Here is a 20,181-nt window from a genome sequence, read left to right on the forward strand (position 1 = left end):
CCAGAATATCCCAAGAACCAAAATGCATCCCATTTCCATCCCTAATCGAAGAGGTTTCTCAGATCTGGATTATTCGGGCCATTGCCTAGTGGTAGAGGAAAACAAAAAGCCTCATGAACATGTCACTCCATATGTTCAATTCAACCTTCCAAACAATATAGCCACTCATGAATTCTTTTTTGGCCTCGATGCAAAGCTACCAAGAGGTTCATCATTTTCCACTAATTATGTTGGATATCATTCATAAAGCCAATTATTTCACTTCTATTGTCATGGAGGTCTCCTGTGAGTTGTTCTAGAAGCTGAGTAACCCGTTGAAGCTGGTTTTCTAGAGATTTGAAAGGAGGGAGAAATTCAATTCTTTTAGGGGAATGGATGATATGTTGGTCTAGTTCTTTGCCTAAACTTTGAATCTCCACATGTGTTATGGTCCATGTCCCTGTGGCCCACCATCCCTATGTGCATGACCATGTTGATGTTGCATGGCCTCTAGGGTATCAATTTGACTTTGCCACACCAAATCCCAACATGTTTTGTGCCGATTTTGTTGAATTTCCCAAGCCTTGCTAGTGAGACCAAATTCAATTTAGAGATAACAATGTGGCCTATAAGAAGAGTGGGTAATTAGAGCTTTCCCCTCCTCTTCTACCTTTCTAGCACTAAAAGAACTATCCCCTACACTAGGCCTAAAAGGAAACATGCAACCATGCCTATTCTTCACACCTATGGTAACCAAAGAATTGTAGAACTCAACAGTAGAAGGAAAAACCTAGTGAAAATCAACCCAAACCTCCCAATGTTTTACCATAATGAAACCCCTCAGTTCACTAACCAATCTATCACTCAATTCCCTGACCTTATACTATGGAAAGTTATTGCGTAGGGAAATGAGAAAAGCATGTCCCAAATTTGTGAATCTTGTAGCTAAAGATGCCAATTTTTAACCACTATAAGGATTGGGGATCCATTAATGATCTTTTGAAGCTCATTGATCACCATTTGTGAATACCACATGATCTGGATATTGGAAACCCTAAGACACTTTACCAATAAAATTCCTTTCTCTAATGCTATGAATTTTGTATAGTGAATCCACCGTATCCAACATACATACCAATAGAGCTACCCTTGACATCTCAAAGAATTCCCCCAAATCTAGCTTGCCCTGGATTCCCTTTGGACGATCCATCAAAGTTCAATTTAACAAATCCATTCAGAGGAAAAGAGAATTCAGACGGTGAGGAGTCCTATGTTCTAATTTGTCAACTCGAATATGTTCCCATCATCTCCTAAGAAATCTCCAAATTATTAAGGATGAAGACTTCTTCCTCCTTTTCCTTCCAATCATTATGCCCCATTTTCCTACTAAAATTGTTTTCCTTACATTTTCAATTGAGCTTTTCCATACCACCTAGGATGAGGTTTGCTAGTTTTTGAATAAAATTTTGTTTCTCTCCTTCCATAAGTTCCAAAGGAGGAATCTCAAGACCAAGATCCATGCACAATTAATCACCATATTTTTAAATAAGGGCCCCCTCTAAGATTCTAAGTTCTCCCAAAGGTTGTTGGGTGAACGATCTAGATAACCAAAAATTTTCCTTACCTTGTCCCTCAACTCCTTTGCCACTGCACATGTATTGAACAAATGTTCCACGCTTTCTTCATGTTGCTAGCATAAGGGGAACCTGAATGGCACGATGTTAAGAATAGCAATAATTCAAATTTAATTTTTCATTGAATTAAATTGTGAATTAAACTAAAATTATATTCTAATAGCAACTTATAGTAGTTAATTAAGTTAAATTGACTTAATTGAGTTAGGAAATTTGAGTTGGTAGTTTATGTAGAGTCATGTAGAGTGACCCCTAAATTTTAGGGGGCTAAGTTGAGTTCTTTTGAGTTGTAATTAGATAACCTAGTCTAACTAAGTTATAGTTAGTTAAACTAGTTCTAACTTTTGGAGGAACTAGTAGGAGGTCTAGTAGCGGGGAAAGGCACCAGTGCATCCTCAGTACCACACCAGTTAACTAAAGATTCACTCATAAATAAATCATGCATGTCAATTCAGAGGAAAACCTAGTTGAGATTAGAGTTCAGGGACAATGTACTATCAGTTGTATAATTTTCCAAGTTGTACATATGGTGCATGCAATCAGTTGAGGGCCTATGGATGGATTGTGCAGTTATGTACAGTGCATTTCCAAATTAAATATGGGCTAATTATCTTAGGAATTGTGCAAGGAAGTAGGGGGTTAGCAGGAAGCAAAATTGGCTAAGTGTTAGCTTGAACTAGCTTGTGAGGTAGAGAGATATATTGTACTAGTGTCAGAATTGTTCGGGTTGAACAAGCATTGTATTTTATTATCAGATCTTCTGGTTAATGCAATACAAATAGTCAGGGTTTTGAGCAGTTTCTTTCCCTAGAAAAATATTGTGTTATGTGCAATTGATATTCATCCTTTTCTTCTTATTGTTTTCATCGATCAATTTTGGTTTCCACTAAAGAGTAGTGTAGATTCTTGTCTTGTGTTTTAGCATATCACATAAGTTGTTAAATCTACAGTAACAATCTACATGGTCTTAGAGATGAAGAAATTATAGAAGAGGAGAAGTCGAGTTTGTTGTGCAGGTGAAATTGAATTTGCAAGTTCATACTTTAGTGTCAGCAATATATCATTCTACAGTTTTAGACATGAGTATGCCCTCGAGGGTAGCTCGACTTACATAGCTTCGAAGGATAGGATGGAGGCAGCGCCAGAAGATAGTGGCCTCAAGGAATTCATAGATCACGACATTCCTAAGCCTCCAACATCTGATGCTAAAGATCTTTGTGAATTGAGAGAGTGTGTGGCAAAAGCGAGAAGTATTATCTTGGAATGTTTTCAAGATCACATTGTCTCAAGTCTCCATGGTAAGGACACTCCATATGCAATGTGGAAGGCATTGAAAAACCTTTTTCAAAATAACAGTGACCATAGGAAGTTGGCACTGAAGGAAAAACTTAGAAAGATAAAGATGGAGAAGGGCGACTCAATTTTGAAGTACTTGATCAAGTACACCCATTATTGGGATGAGATTGGAAGTGTCAATATTACTGTTTCCAAAGATGATATGGTCAGGCTAGCTCTTCTAGGACTTCCCAAGAGCTAGCATAGTTACGAGGACTCAGTTAATGGGGGAGAGAGGCTACCAGATTAGGAGTGGTTTTGGTTGGATTTGGTACAAGAATAGATTCAGAGGAACACCAAAGACCGATCCTCATCAAAGGTTTATGATGAGGAGAATTGTGCCTTAGCGGGTAAGGAAAAGAAAGGGAACAGGAATTCATACAATTACAAATCAAATTCTTTTCTGGCCGTAAAGAAAAAAGACATGTCGAAAGTCAAGTGCTTTCACTGTCATGAGCTAGGGAATTTTTCCACGAAGTGTTCGCTCAAGAAGGCTGGTAAGAATCCCTCAAGAGCAGCGGTAGGTGAGGCTCTTGCCTCACAATTTGAGCTGGACTTTACCCTCATCACTTGTATGGTGTCATCAATGATGGGTAGTGTGTGGTACTTAGAGAATGGAGCTTCTTTCCACATGACTAGTAATAAAGAAGTCTTTAGTAACTTAGAGGAGAAGGGTCTCTAGATGCATTTCAATATGGGTGATGAAAAGAGGTATAGTGCTACCAATTTCAGTACAGTTACCTTTAAGAGGGATTCAGGTTCTCCCCTCACTTTGCAAGATGTTATGTATGCTCCTAGTTTGAAGAAGAACTTGGTATTTGTTGCCATGTTGGAGGATAGAGGCTATGATGTGATATTTAGTAAGGGAAAGGCATTCCTTCATCACATAGCCACAGGATAGGTGAAGAGAATAAAGGTTTGAGTGAAAAAACTCTACAAGTTGGAGGTAGAAGATTGTGTTTTCTTGAGCATGAACAAAGAGATGTTGTAGAGCCGAGATATTAGTGGGTTGTGACATAGGAGGTTGGGTCACTTATACCAGGGAACTTTGAAGATCATGCAACAAATTTCTATCGGTCTGCCTAAGGGTACACTCGATCAGGTAGACACATGAAAAGGGTGTACATTGGGAAAATACACCAAAGCTTCCTTTCATGACAAATACAATCGAGCACATGCGTTCCTCGATCGATTTCACTCAGATGTGTGTGGACCATTCTCGAAATCATCCACGACCAAGCTCATGTATTATGTTATATTTGTTGATGATTTTTCTCGTAAGTATTGGATCTTCTTCATGCAGAAGAAAGATCATACTTTTGCAACGTTTTGTACATTTAAGGCACTGGTTGAGAAAGATAATGGCAAGAAAGTTAAAGCTCTCAAGAGTGATAATGGTGGACAGTATGTGTCAATTGAGTTCAAAAACTTATGTGTATTAGAAGGCATTCGATGGGATTTGCTAGCACATCATAGCCCACAACAGAATGGGGTTGCTGAAAGGAAGAACATAAGAATTATAGGAGCAGAATGGGTGATGTTTCATGATCAGGGCGTACCACTACACTTATGGGTTGAAGCATGCAACACAACTGTTTATTTGTAAAACAAAATCCCTCATCAAATTATTTGGATGAGTACACCAGAAGAGGCCTTTTCAAGGAAGAAACTAGATGTGGGACACTTCAAGATTTTTGGTTCATCAATATACTTCCATGTAACCAAAGATGCACAAAAAAAACTTGATCCAGTAATTGAGTTGATGATATTTGTGGGGTACACTGATATGCCTCACAACTATCAGGTGTACTTGCCAACCATAGGATGAAAGTGGTTTGTAGATATGTAAAATTTGATGAAAAGAAGGCCATGAGATGTTCCCTTGAGTGGGAGCTTCAAATACATGTAGTTGAGGAGATTTTAGCTCCTAAGGAGGAACCTCGGGATGATGTGGAGTAGCCCCATGAACAGAAGCAGAGAGTGGAGACACCCACTCATGAAAAGTCTTCCAAAGATGGGAGAAAGTGCACTAGAGAGGCTAACAGTTTATTGCATCATGCTAGAGAGAATGTGGGAGCACCCACATCACAATGCAGGAAGAGGAGGTCACCAGAGAGGTACATTGGCTACATGGATCTAATGAGTGATGTGTAGAGACTGAGCCATCCTCTTTTGAGGAAGAAGTGGAGCAATGAGTTTGGGTTGATGCCATGGTTGAGGAGTATGACTCCATTGTTAGGAACAGTGTTTGGATGTTTTGACTAGATCGACAAACAATTCAGTGGTGAGTTCTAGATGGCTTTACAAGGTAAAGAAAGTAGTAGATGGTAGTGTGGGGAATCACAAGGGAAAGTTTTGTGGCTATAGGGTTTTCTCAGGTGGATGGGATTGATTACAATAAGACTTTTGCTCCTATTTCAAGGTACTTATCAATTAGATCCATTCTAGAACTTTCAATGTACATGGGATGGAAGATAGATCACATGGATGTAAAGACAACATTCCTCAATGGTATGATTGAGGAAGAGGTGTATATTGAGCATCTTGAAGGATTTGAGACCTCTGATAGAGAGTCACATGTGTGCCGACTCAAGAGAGCATTGTATGGGATGAAACAAGAACCCCATGGTTGGTACACTAGGATCGATATCTATTTCAATGGGTTGGGCTTCACCAAAAGTGAAGCAGATGCGAACCTTTACAATAATGTGATTGAAGGTAGATTGGTGATTATTGTTTTATATGTTGACAATTTGATTATGAAAAGTGATGATAAGCTAATCAAGTCTTGAAAAGAGGATCTTGCAAGAGAGTTCGAAATGAAGGACTTGGGGCTCATGCATTACTTTTTGGGTATGGAACTATGACAAGGTGATGATGAAATTTTTGTCTCTCAGGGCATGTATGTGATCGAGATACTCAAAAGGTTCCACATGGAGGGAAATAAACCCATTGAGACTCCTCTAGCAAGTATCTGGTGGAAGGAGGATGCTACTTTCAGTGAAGTAGTGGAGGCTACTATCTATAGGCAGATTGTGTGTTCACTCATTTATTTGTTGAACACATGAATAGACATGTGTTATGTAGTTTATTAGTTAAGTGATTGTTAAGTCGAAAAATTTGTATTGGAAAGCATCCAAACATGTGTTGAGATACCTCAGAGGCACTACTCAATATGGTTTATGGTATAGATGGATAGAAGGACTGAAGCTTCAAGGCTTCACCAATGTAGATTAGGTAGGGAGTCCGTTCGAAAGGAAGAGCACAATAGGTGGGATCTTCAGTATTGGATCAACAGTTGTTTCTTGGTACAACAGGAAATAGAGATAAGTTGCACTCAACTCAGCAAAAGCAAAGTACATGGCTGCTAGTCAAGTAGCATGTGAGGGTATCTGGATGAGGAAGATTCTTGTTGATTTGTTTGGTCAGCAGATGGATCCAACTGTGATTTATTATGACAATAAGAGTTGTATAAAACTCTGAGAATCTAATTTTTCATGATCAGTCCAAGCATATTGATATCTAGTATCATCATATTCGAGATTGTGTGCAGAGGAGAATTATGTTGTTGGAGTACATTCCCACAGAGGAGTAGGATGTAGATATTTTGACAAAGGCATTGTCAAGATGAAAATTAGAGTTTCACAGAGGCAGGATCGAGATAACAGATAATCCCTTTCTTGTTGAGAGGGAGTGTTAAAAATAGCAACAAGAATTCCAATTTAGTTTTTCTTTGAATTAAATTGTGAATTAAATCCAAATTCTATTCTCATAGAAACTTGTAATAGTTAATTAAGTTAAATTGACTAAATTGACTTAGGAGATTTGAGTTTGAAGTCTATCTAGAGTCATGTAGAATGATCCATAAATTTTAGGGGCCCAAGTTGAGTTCTTTTGAGTTGTAATTAGATAACTTAGTCTAACTGAGTTATAATAAGTTAAACTAGTTCTAACTGTCAGAGGAACTAGTAGGAGTTCTAGTAGTGGGGACAAGAAACCAATGCATCCTCAGTACCACACCAGTTAACTGAATATTCAATCATAAATAACTCATGCATGTTAGTTCAGAGGAAGACCTAGTTGAGATTAGAGTTCAAGGGTAGTGTATTATCAATTGTATAATTTTCCAAGTTGTACATATGGTGCATGAAATCAATTGAGGACCTATGGATGGATTGCACAGTTATGGAGAGTGGATTTCCCAATGAAATATGAGCTAACTATCTTAGGAATTGTGCAAGGAAGTAGGGGATTGGCAAGTAATAGAATTGGCTAAGTGTTGGCTTGAGCTGGCTTGTGAGGTAGAGAGATATATTGTACTAGTGCAGGAATTGTTCGGGTTGAACAATCATTGTATTTTCTTCTAAGATATTCTAGTTAATGCAATATATATAGTCGGTGTTTTGAGCAGTTTCTTTACCCAGAAAAATATTGTGTTATGTGTGATTGATATTCTTCCTTTTCTTATTGTTTTCATCGATCAATTTTGGTTTTCGCTGAAGAGTAGAGTAGATTTTTGTCTTGTGTTTTAGCATATCACATAAGTTATCAAATCTACAGTAAAAATCTACACACGATGAATCATATATTCTGAATATGATCCTAGGATAGGAGTCACTTGTGGCCTATTAGCCAAAGGAAATTTGAGACTTTTGGCCATACACTAGTTGTTCATATCTTTCTTCACAGTGGTTCTTGACGGATCACCGGATATTCTATTGCTAATCCATAGGCTTCCTTAATCATGAACATACCTAAAGGATTATATACCCACCAAAATTTATCTTTTCCCTCTACTCTTTGAATTCACCTTTCACACAGAGAGTGTTGAAGGATTAACTAGTTTTGAATAGCTCCACCTTTTGGTCAGTTGTCTTCTAATTTCCATTCACACCAGATGGATTGAGGATTTGGGACTCTCTAGTAATATGAAACCCTAATATCACCTTGCATCATCTTAAACTCCTTGACTTACTAAAGTTCCTCCACCCAATCCAATCGTGGAATCTGTTTCCAAGAATCCTCCTAGAACTTGATAGTGTTTCCATTTCAAATCTCCTAGAAGATGTGATTATGTACTATATGCCTATTATTTTTTTCCAGGCTCCAAATAGGTGAGCTAATGGGAAATTCTTCTTCTCTAATATTCTCCTCCTAAGAACAACCCTTTTTGTATTTTCTATCCCATATAACCTTTTGTAACTCAGAGCCTCCATATAGCCAATGCCACCATAACTTCGCTCCCATCACATTACTGAGCTTCTCTTGGCCTCTTAGTTAAAGTCCCCCACCCCATTTTGGAAGACATACCTTCTCCCATGACACTAACACCCATTTACTAGTGCATTGTTCCCCTTGCCAAATAAATTTAAGAAATGTAGAGAATATATTTCTACACCCCCTTTAGGAGCCAAAAGCATATATAATTAATATATGAGGATGGCCTAAGAGACTGCCTTCAACAGTGTAAACAATCCAACAATGTTCAATGAGTGAAAATCCCAATTTTCTAAGAATTTGGAAGTATTATTTTTTATCTCCTACCAACATTTCATCCTCAATGGGCTTTTAACCAGAGGAACTTTGAAATATTTTTCCAGTAATGATCCCAATTTGAACCCTAGTGTTCTAGCCAAGTTTCTCTGGATCGACTTGAGAGTATTGAAAAAATACATGCTAGATTTATCTCCATCTATCAACATTCCTAAGGCATCCTACAAGTCTAAGAGAATAATATCCAAATATTATATCTCTTGAAAAGTTTGTTCTTCAAATAGCATAATGTCATCCACAATATATTCATGGGTCATGGCCAAATCCTATCCCAATAGCCATATACCTCTCAGGTGAGTCAGTTGAACTGTTTCTTTTATGTATCATCCTAGCCCTTCAATTGCAATGATAAATAATAAAGGGGAGATAAAATATCCTTGCCTAAGCCCCTGAGATGATTGAAAGGTATATGCAGGGGATCCATTTAGAAAAATAGAGAAAAATGGAGTGGAGATTAATGACTTTGTCCATCTAATCCATGGATCAGAGAAACCAAAAGTCTTCAATGTTCTAATGAGATAACTCTAGTTTAGCCTTTTATACGTCTTAGATAGATCAAGTTATACCACTATCCCAACCTTCCTTATTTTCTTTAGCATGTGAATAATCTCATGGGCTATCACAATGGAATCCATGATTTGTCGAACCTCCACAAACCTAGTTTTTTCTAGGCTTATTATATGTTTCAGAACAGGTTTCAATCTCCTTACATTGATTGACGAAATAATTTTGTACAACACATTAAACAGTGCAATGGGTTGGAAACCAATTGGATCACTGGAGTTGTTATCTTTAGGGATCAAAATAATTAAAGTTGCATTTAAACCATACCATACCTGTTTCGATCATTGAGATTCCTCAATGTGGGTAGTGATGTATTTTCCTATGAAATGCCAAAAAGCTTTGAATAATTCCATGGTGTATACGTATGGACCTAGAGATTTATTATTAGGCATATCTCTCACCAATTCCTTTATTGCCTCATAGGTGATTTCCATTATAAGGGATGTGTTATGATCCAGAGTGATCAAGTGGGGGATATGGCTAGTCACCCTATTGACAACATTTGATTTATCCCATTTACCCTAAAGAATTAGGTCCTAATAGAAGGATACTAATTCCAATTCCATGTCTCCATGTTCTACTAATCAGTTTCCTTCCCTAGAGGTGAGAGAGAAAATCTGATTGTTGTGTCGGTGCCTGATCATAGATCTATGAATGAACTTGGAGTTGTGCTCTCCCTCTCTTATCCATTGGGTATGATATTACTACTTCCATAGCAATTCTTCTTATTTTCAATACATCCACAAATCATGTATGAAATGCCCTTCCTCCTCTACCAGCGTCTTTGATATCCTCTTGTCAATAATTCTACTCTATATCTCCTCCATCCAGACCTCGAACTTATTTTTTTCCACATGGACATTCCCAAATTCATTCTTATTCTAGGATTTTATTCTTTTCTTCAACTCTTTTAATTTTTTTTGGAATATATGCATCAAACGGCATCCTAGTACTAATATTTCCTACCACCTTTCCTCTAGTTTCTCCATAAAATCTTGATTATGGAGCAAAAATATTTCAAAATAGAATCACCTATTTCAGGGTATCGATTTTAGATCAATGTCCAGCCCGATTGGCCAATGATCATATCCCAGGCTAGGGAGAACCATTACTTCGATAAAAACATCACTGACTAGGGTTTCCTCTTAGAGATAAAACCTATCCAAGCAGCAAGCCACCTGGTGATGATTGCCACACCAATTATTCCAAGTTCGAGTCCCATTTGGTGTCTCCAATTCCACATGCTTTAGGTCATAGATAACTTATTGAAATATTTTTGTCGTCGATTCTAGCCTCTTGATTCCTCCCTTTTTCTCCTCTATATTCTGAATCAAGTTGAAGTCACCACCTATTTTTTAACACTCATCCTAATGTATTTTCCTTATCTACTTGAAATCTACTAAGAACTTCTCTTTTCAATGTGAAACTAAGGGAACTACAAAGAAAATAACTTCTAGAGAAGGTTATAACAAAGGTTTTTAGTGTTATAAAAATGGAAAAAATTGTCATAAAAACATCCTCTAAAACACATGTTTCCGATAGTGGATGTTTTAGTGTAGATTATAGTGAAACTTCGTCACAACTGAAAAAATTTAAGTGAATGAAGGTTTTAATAGAATTTTTTTTAGTGGTGTGCTTCATGGAACAAGTAACATTGTTGTGCTACATATATAAAAGCACTGAGCCTACATACATAACTAAAAGCCTCAAGGTGTTGAATGCAAAGAACACTATTTCCTGAAATGTATACTACCGTGGTGAATATATATAAAAAAATGCCCTAGGGAATTATTTTCAGGAATGACACTAGGGAAGGCAAAAACATATTGCAGTATCTGTGCTTTTATTTAAACTCTCAACACCAACTTTAACCAATTTGCAACCTTACCTTATTGATTAGAACAATGACTATACAAACATTGAAGGTTTCTCATGAACATGCATTCCTCTGCATTTTCAGTCTTAGGAAGCATCAATAAAGATAAAAAAATTATTATTAGAAATAAATCTTCCTAAATAAAATTCCTTTAATCAATCATAGATTTGGTCATAGTATTGGAAACAACCCTTTTTAAAACCCCAAAACTCTTGGAAAGAAGGAATTTCAATTAACACACTAAAATTACAAAGATAATATTGCAAGGGAGATTTAATTTGATCTCACATAGAAACTCTATCATGATCATGAGGACCTAGCATAACCATCAATAAAATCTAAAGCACCTTAAATATATGACAAGTACCGAAACAATGGAATGATGAATCATAAAAATCAACTGAATTATAACAACTATCATCATATGTGATTATATTTTTGGATCAACATATAAGATTATCAATTCTCTATTTTGTTCCCTTTGTATCTGATTACATACTAGCCCAATAACATGAAATATTTGGGAATTAGAAACAATGCATCGGTTATTGTAAATTCGAGAAACCAATTAGAATGTCAGGCTAAGAAAAGATTATAATCATGTGTCAAATCAAAACTAGTATTTATATCAAAATGAGGGTTTTGATTTTCCAAATGATTCATTCATTGACTGATAATCAAAATTAATTATTCTACTAGAGCAAAAATGATTAGCTCGAAAACATAGAAAAGAAAGATAAGGAGTTGATTTCTCATGGAAGAAATTTTCAGGAAGGAATCTTTCAGCTAATGATAATCTCAGTCTTGATAATCATAAGGAAAAGATTCAAAGATATGTACATCTGAGAAAGATCTGCATTCCAACCATGGGTTAGATACAAGTGATGTGCATGAAGAATAATTAGCCAAATAAGAATCTTTCACCCGATTAAAAACTTTATCTTGAGGACTAAGAAAATTAACTTGAAAATGATGAAAACCCTTTAAGAGTGAGTTTACATCCTGTGAAACAATTATGAGGAAAGAATTATTGGAGAATATCCAGATCTGACCTAGTTTAGGGACCTCATCAAGATCAAGGGAACCTGACATAACCATTAGATGAAGCCGAAGTGCCTTGACTTATTGACAATTCCTTAAACTTTCAAATGTTGGATAATTGAATTTTGAAAACATGGTCAGGTCAAAATTTGTGTAAGGACAACTATCATCAATTATTTTAGCAAGATCATTATGAATCAGATGGAATATGTTGGAATTATCAAGTTCATCACATGTGTCAACATCACCAAATATATTACCCAAATTATAAGAAAGATATGAAACTGCATCATCTTCTTCATCATGGGAAGCCCTACCACCTTATGTGGAGTTGAGATTTAATTCACCAGAATATGAATAATAAGAACATGATATATCAATTTATTTATTACACAGATCTTGACATAAGGGATGGTGAGTTGAGAAACAAATTCTTGTAAGAAAATCTTCTATAATAATATAATATTGCATATCAAAACTTTGCAAATCCAAGCCTTCTTGTGAAAGCAAGAGATCATCCAATTTATTTGAGAACTCATCACCATGCATAGTAGTGGAATCATTGATTTCAAGATGATGGATTTCCAGGCCTTTATCGTGGTTGAGGAATTAAATCTCTCTTGACTGATTACCAAGATGTTGAGATTCTTGATCAACAAAGAATGTAGAAACATCATTTTGACATAGAGTAATTTAAAAAAGAGAAGATATATTAAAAGTGTCTTCATCCTTTTTCACTTCTACCTGTGAACTATGACCACCTTTTACCTTATTATCATGTGACCCAACAAATTGAAAACCAAGAGTATCTGGAGTAAATATTGGTGAAGAAGATTTATTAAGTGAATCAAGGTACAAAGGGTCATGAGGTGTAAATGATAGAGGATGAAAGGTATCTCTTGAGGAAGAAATACTTTCAATCATATCATATTCAATATTTGAATTATTTATATCAATATTCACCTCAGTCTCCATGGATTTATTAGAACATTCAAAGTTTCCCTGGATAAGACCTTATCCATGGGGAGGAAATAAAGATGGGATACATGGATCAATGATTTTATTTTCAATTTTTCCAAGTTCAATATCAATACACAAGTCTATTTTTTTTGGAAATAAAAAAGGAAGAGGAGAAGGGACAAAAGAAGTGGTAGCTCCCTCCTCTGATATTTTAAGTGCCCCATGACATAGGAAAGTTGGGAGACTAGTAAATGACTCAGATTTACATGGTTCTAAATAAATCCAAAATAAATACTAAAGAGATCCACAAACCTAAGATCTACAACGATGTCTCGAGCGCTCAAAAGGAAGACTCCCTCAACCAAAATTCTAGACAATTTGTTGAAGTAGTCCATCCTAAATCTCATACCATCCCTATGGGCCTGGATGCCCACACCCCCCTGATGATGTGCCTCACCCTCTTGGGCCTCGCCTATCTCCTCATCTACTCCCTTTGGTGGGGAAGGAGGCATGTCCCCAAGGAATGTACCGATGTCTACAAAATATATAGTGCACAACAATAATTAGACAATTTCATTAAATAATTCAATAAAACAAGTTAAATAACATGCTAGAATAAATTTTATTCTAATTAATTAAGACAATAAAATGAAACTAGTTAATTTAAAGAAAACACCAATATTAGTTTATCATATGGAGGCTCATCAGATGTGAAGAGGATGTTGGGACACTATCTCCAATCATACCCATGTATGGAAACAACAACAATATAAATGTGTGTTCATCCTTACTAACTAGTAGCACTAATTCCTAGGCAGAAATTCTAGTCAGATACTCGCAAAGACCTCTCTTGGGCATCATATAGCCCCACATGTGCATCTGCACCTTAGTCATAGGCCTAGGAGGGAAACAATCAAATGTAGGCCTCGCCTTTAGAAACCTCTCAAAAAATAAACAAAAAATATCTGAAGTGAAAGGGTCACTCGTCCTCCCATGTATCATCGCATGACATCTATCTAAAGCCCTACAAAATTGCCTAAAAAACGCGCAAAACATTTGATACATCATGGTGCCTAAATCAAATAATCAACATAAACAAAAGAGGACAACTAATGTGCTTCCCATCACTAGTAAAGTGTGGAATGGTGGTCATTAATAATGAGAGGAACCTAACCTTTTGTGCTAGAAAAGAAGAAATTTGTAGCTATCCGCCATGCACATGAAAATCTGCTAGACAGAATACATGAGCTCCAACGTATCTATGAGAGTATAAAAGTTGACTCTTTGATGCACCAAATGGGGGACATCAAGGAATTAGGGGAAATCCTCCCCTCTCTTGAATAGGCTAGTGATAAAATATATGTCCTCCTCAGAGGGCCTATACCACGCCTCAGGACCAACACAGAAAGCCTGCTCTTGGACACTCCACTGGTGGATCAGATGTGCCAACAAGACAGAGTGAGCATTTAGGAATGTAAACTCCTCATATTACTTAAGGAGGCCTATATTCCTTAAGAGCACTCTATTTACTACACTAATAGGGCCAAGGTATAAATATCTCTCCCTCTCTCGAGCCTCCCATGGCTGGAACACATTGTATTGGTCTGCCATTTTCTCTTTCTCTTGTTGTTGCTCCCTTTGTTGATGTATCTGCTACATAATTGACATATAAAATACACCAGAATCATACATAAAACATAATTTTTTTATTAAATGAAAAATGTATCTATAAATATGGAACCATAAATTTCAATTGAAAAAAAATCCTGGATGTACCCAAAAAAACAGTAATGCACCAGCTCTGGTGCGCTATTAAACACAACCGCACCAGACACAATGAGTACATATGTATGACCCACTTCTTTTGGTTCACATATATACATTTTCATTGTGGTGCATCTCAAAATTATGCACTTATGCACATGTATAACCTTTTCACATTGGTACAGAATGTTTAGGTTATCAAACGCACTGGACTATACTTTTTTATATTATGTGTGTCGTGCATTTGGTAAATATAAATGCACCGAGTGTAATCTAAAAATGTGCGTTTTCTATTACAAAACACACCACAAAATAGTGGTGCATTAGGGTAACACACCAAACTATGAGGCACCTTGTAAATTTAAAGGGTGCATGTTATTGGTGTGAGCCAAAGTTGTTGAACACACTGCGCAGGAATTTTTGTTTCAAAAACAATGGAATTTTTGACCCATTTTTCAATTCTAATATTCAAAAGAATTAAATTAGAGATGAGCATAAACATCACCTGAAAATCTGGTCTCTGGGGAGGCATGATTGACACGTAATTGAGAAAAACAAATTTCACCACTACTTGCGAAAATTGGAAAGCCATGCACTAAGAACAGTATGTAAGGATTGAGCAAGAGAAGAACCGATGTTGGGGTTCTTGCATGAGGCAAGAGGGTCACCGATGCTTTAAATCTCTACAACACTTTAGATGGTAGAAGTGAAATTTATGGCTGACATGTTTTATTTATTTATTTAACCCTCCTTCGGTGCATTATTATAACTATATTGGTGCGTCAAATGTCCAAGAGCACCATTTTTTTTAAATAAAAACCCTATAGTGGTTCTCTTGTTAAGACACAACGAGGCATTCAAATACATGTACTGCACTAGTGCTTTATCAAACTATAGCACTGGATTTTCTAAAATTAAAAATATCCTAGCGGGCATATTTCAAAGATGCATTTGGGGCATTTTAATACACAGACAACACTAATGATTCGTAATAAGATAACACCACTTTAAAAATATAATTAAAACCCATATAGCGGCACTCTCGTTAAGAAGCACCGATGCGTTTTAAATAATTGAAAGCACCAGTGTTCAGTGGGAATACAACACTACATTTTAAAAACCCCATAGCGGTGATCTTTCCAAGATGGACTATGGAATTTTAATACATGAACAATACCAATGCTTCATTGGAATATAGCACCGCATTTTTTTGAAAATTAAAAGCTATAGTGATGCTCCTTCTAAGTATGCACTGGGGTATTTTACTATGAGAAGGGCACCGATGTTGCGGGTGGATATAGCATTGACAAGTTTTTAAATTCTTTATCTAGTGCTATCAATTATTCAGGTGTGGGTGCATGGTATATTGTGCACGCATCAGGGCATTATAGTACTGGTTTAGTACTAGGCCGTCGTCACAATATAGCACGGGACTGCGAAAAATGAATTTTACGACCGACATTTTTGTAAATTTGATCCTTTTTTGGTGTTATTGAGTAGTATATACACTAGTGCTCTTTGTTATTTAGGACACTGCTTTTTATATTGAAAAAAAAAAAAAAAATCTTCCACAGTGGACCATGTTCTATTCAACGCCGGTGCTTATATGTGTAGTAAATCATCAGTGTGTTTGTATATTGTAACGCACCATCGAAAAAACATCTGCTAAAACATCCATCCACCCACCTCTACTAGTGACCTCCGCTACAAACAATTTTTTGGGCTATTTCTATTGGGGCTTTTGTAAAAACCTCCATTAGAAGGTTTATTTTTTATAGTGGGGTCCATATACAACCAATAATATTACCCGCTCTCCAACCCCTAGGCAGCAAAATCTGCTAGAGAGAATATTGGAGGTTTCCATTCAATCCTGAAAATTTATTTTCCTATGATCCCAAACCAAAAAAATCCCACCTCCAGTAACTCTCACATCTAATGCCATCAACTCGCTACTTTTCCAACATCTACTCAAAATGTCTATTAACTTCTCACAAGAGACTTTGGTCTCCTGCAACAATACTATATCTAGTTTTTCCTGCACTATCTTGGATTTCATATACCTCTAAATTCCTTTGTTATTTAACCCATTAATATTCTAAGAGATCACTTTCATTGGGAAGACAAAGAGATTTTATGATAGTACTCCATGATCCGATTCATTTGACCAAATCTTAGAAGGTATTTACCAACTTCTCTGAGAGCATCCCTGGGAGTTTTGATCCTTTTTAAGTCCTTTTGATTATCCATTAGAGTAAATTTCAACCTAAAAGTGTCCTCCTAAGGAAAAATAATAGAATAATAGTTAAAATAATAAAACAAGAGTTATCAATTTTGGAGGGAAAAGAAGAAACTACATTTTTATTTTATTTTTGGCTTATCTCCTTATAGGTTTAGTCATTTTCAAGTGTAGACATTTGTTGGATGCAGAATTAAATTTCACAACCAATGAGTACCTATTATGCATACTTTGGAGAACACTCACATTGATAAAAATTGAACATACATTAAAAAAGCATGTTGAACACACTTTTTGTAATGTATATTAAATTTTTATCAATGTGGATCTTCTCATAATTATGTGTGATGGGTACTCATTCGATTTGGAATTTAAGTATGTATCCAACGAGTGCCTAAAGTTGGAATTGCAGTAAACCTATAAAGAGGTAAGCCAAAAATACAATTAAAAAAATAGTTTTTCTTCTTTTTCACTGATGAGCCCCAAATTTGGTAACATTTTGGGCTCATTTGGCCTACTTACCCTTGCTCAACCCTTCATTTTTCACCACTTATGCATCATTTTTTTAGTATATTCATGTTATTTGTACAAAGGAGGGCAGTCACTATTCCTAGGTGGCTAACACATGTTTATTTCAGGTTTTTTTGACATTTAATGGAGCAAAACCACGCAGATGAAGGCTAGGAGACACCCAAGATGGGATTGCAGTTTTGTAGGAAGGCTGTCCACAGCATTGAATGGCCTTCCTCGTGATCTCCACCCCAGCTCCGAGCTCCAACCACCACCGAGCTAGAGGGCAGCCAAACGAATTGAAAGGAAACAACAGATTACTCTTAGTTTGGGCAGCAAAACCCCACTAATTTAGGAGGCTAGCTTGGCCCTTGTAATGTATAAATGATGAGGTTGTAGTCTTCGATGGGGACTTTTGAAACTTTGTTGTTTATTCTGGACTACGAGCCGATAGCTCTGTTTTGCTCTTTGTAAGCCATTTTTGGCATGTTGTTAGACTTATGACTATCATCTTTTAATAAAAGGCAGGTAGATTTGAGTTCAGTTCTGAGTTCTTAGAGGAGCTATAGCTCTCGGGGTTCGGCCCAACCTGAGAGCAATAGACCTCCTTTCTTTGTATTGTTACTTTTCTTCCAGCATTGTATTTCTTTCCCTTTACATGCATTTGGAAACACAGTTTGCTGAGTTGAATTTCTTGATGTGATTAAGTAGGTTAGTTTTATGGATAAAGTTGCTTCCAGTAGCTTAGGTTAGAGTAAGGAGATTAGAGTTAATCAGAGCTCCAAAAAGGGTTGATTGCACACTCACTTCCACCTCTGTTTAGAGATTGGGATTGCAGCCCGTGCCACCCACCAAAAACACAGCTTTACATGTTCACGCAAGCTTTGATGCAATGTTCTCGGTTGTAGCAGCATCCATGCATTCAGATCTTGTGGAATGAATCTTTGTTTCAGTAGCATGCAAGATTTTCCTTACAACATCACATTGTTGTTCTGTGGTTTTATAAAAACAGTTAGAATAGGTTGATGAAATCTCGGTTTTGTGCAAGACACGGATGATTTGTTTCATTTACACTGTGTAGTATAACTCTCTCACACCCTTACCCTCCTAATCCATGCCTAGGCCATCCACTCTTCCCTCAGTTAGACCACTTACCTCCAAAACTCTTCTATCACCCACGTGGTTCCACCTTTTCGGCCTTCCATCTCCTCTAACCTCCCCCAGACCAACCAGCTTTGCACACCCCCTCTCCATCTCATCTCTCTGTCCATAAGTCATCACAAGCTCCCCTTCTACCTCCCTATCCATCCACCTAGCCTCTTCCACTCATCCCTCACCCAGAAATCCTATTGCAGAACATCCTGTAGAAATTAGCAGACTTCCTGTAGAAATTCTGAACATCCTGTAGAACCCCTGCAGACTTCCCGTAGAAGCTCGTAAACACTGTTTCCAAGCATCTGAACTTTATGAACTTCTCTGAAGGGATGCTAGGGATCCCTTAGACCCTCTTTGAGCCTTCGTGACCTCTTCCAAGCATTTCCCTCCTTGATCTATCCCTGCACAGTCAAAGACCCAGATAGAAGCACACACATAATAATTCCAACAACTTGAACAAAAATACAAAAATACGTTTTATTTAGATCAAAGTAGTCTAGACACATGCATCTCACCTTCCTAGAAGTAATGGCACCTCTTCCAGTAGTTTGCATTCCCACCTTTGCATCAGTAGGACTAGCTGGTAGAATTAGGGTTTGCTAGGGTTTTCATTCCTTGTTGGCTTTCAGTTTCTTCCTGCAGTAGGTTAACTTCCTTTGAGATAGCTTTCATTCATCGGTTAAAAAGCTTCTTCTGAGAACTCATAGAAGTTGGCTTGAGCCCTAGCGGACTTGTGCCAGCTGACCAAGTGACAGCTGCGACAAGAGCTAGTACTTGTGCATACAGCACCGTCGCTTCCAAGTTTGTTACGAACTACCGGGTTGATAAAATTAGAGAAGGAAGCTCTAGGAGTTGTAGCATTATTGCTACAATACTGGAGCCCACCATTCAACCCAAAATATTTGCATGTATCTCTTTTTAAATTTAAAGTATTTTGATTGGTTTACATATTATGACATTGAAATTACATGAAGATTTCATGGACACTTTTAGGTTGAAATTTCTTCTAATGATAGGTTCGCTCTTGTGTAGACTTTGGCAACCACTGTCTTTCGTTGAGATTGATTGTCGCGGATCACCTTCTGTATTTCCATTGTTTTGATGCCATTGTCAATTCAAATGGAGAAAGTGTTGAAGTTGATATAGAAGAATCTCATGCGCCTCTTTCTTTACCCGAGTATGGAAAAATTCTAGCATAGACCTTTCATCTACACCCAAATTTTCTTTCTTGTCCCATTAGAGGAAATTTCTGCATAAAAGTGCCCATAGAATTTTCATGTAATTTACATGCCATAATATGTAAATCAATACAAACCCTTTAAATTTAAAAACAGGTACATGTAAATATTTTGGAGGGGAAAAAGAACAAAACTATTTTTTTAATTGTATTTTGGCTTATCCCCTTGTAGGTTTACTCAAATTTCAAGTGTAGAAACTCATTGGATGCATAATTAAATTCCACTCCAATAAGTACCCATTATGCATACGTTTGATAATGCCCACAGTGATAAAAATTGAAGGTACTTTAAAAAACGTGTTGAAAATGTTTTTTTAATGTATCTTCAATGTTTATC

This window comes from Pinus tabuliformis, chromosome 3_2 (genome assembly GCF_031772625.1).
Source record: "Pinus tabuliformis cultivar Carrire ecotype Pingquan chromosome 3_2, CPIR1, whole genome shotgun sequence".
Classification (NCBI taxonomy): domain Eukaryota; kingdom Viridiplantae; phylum Streptophyta; class Pinopsida; order Pinales; family Pinaceae; genus Pinus; species Pinus tabuliformis.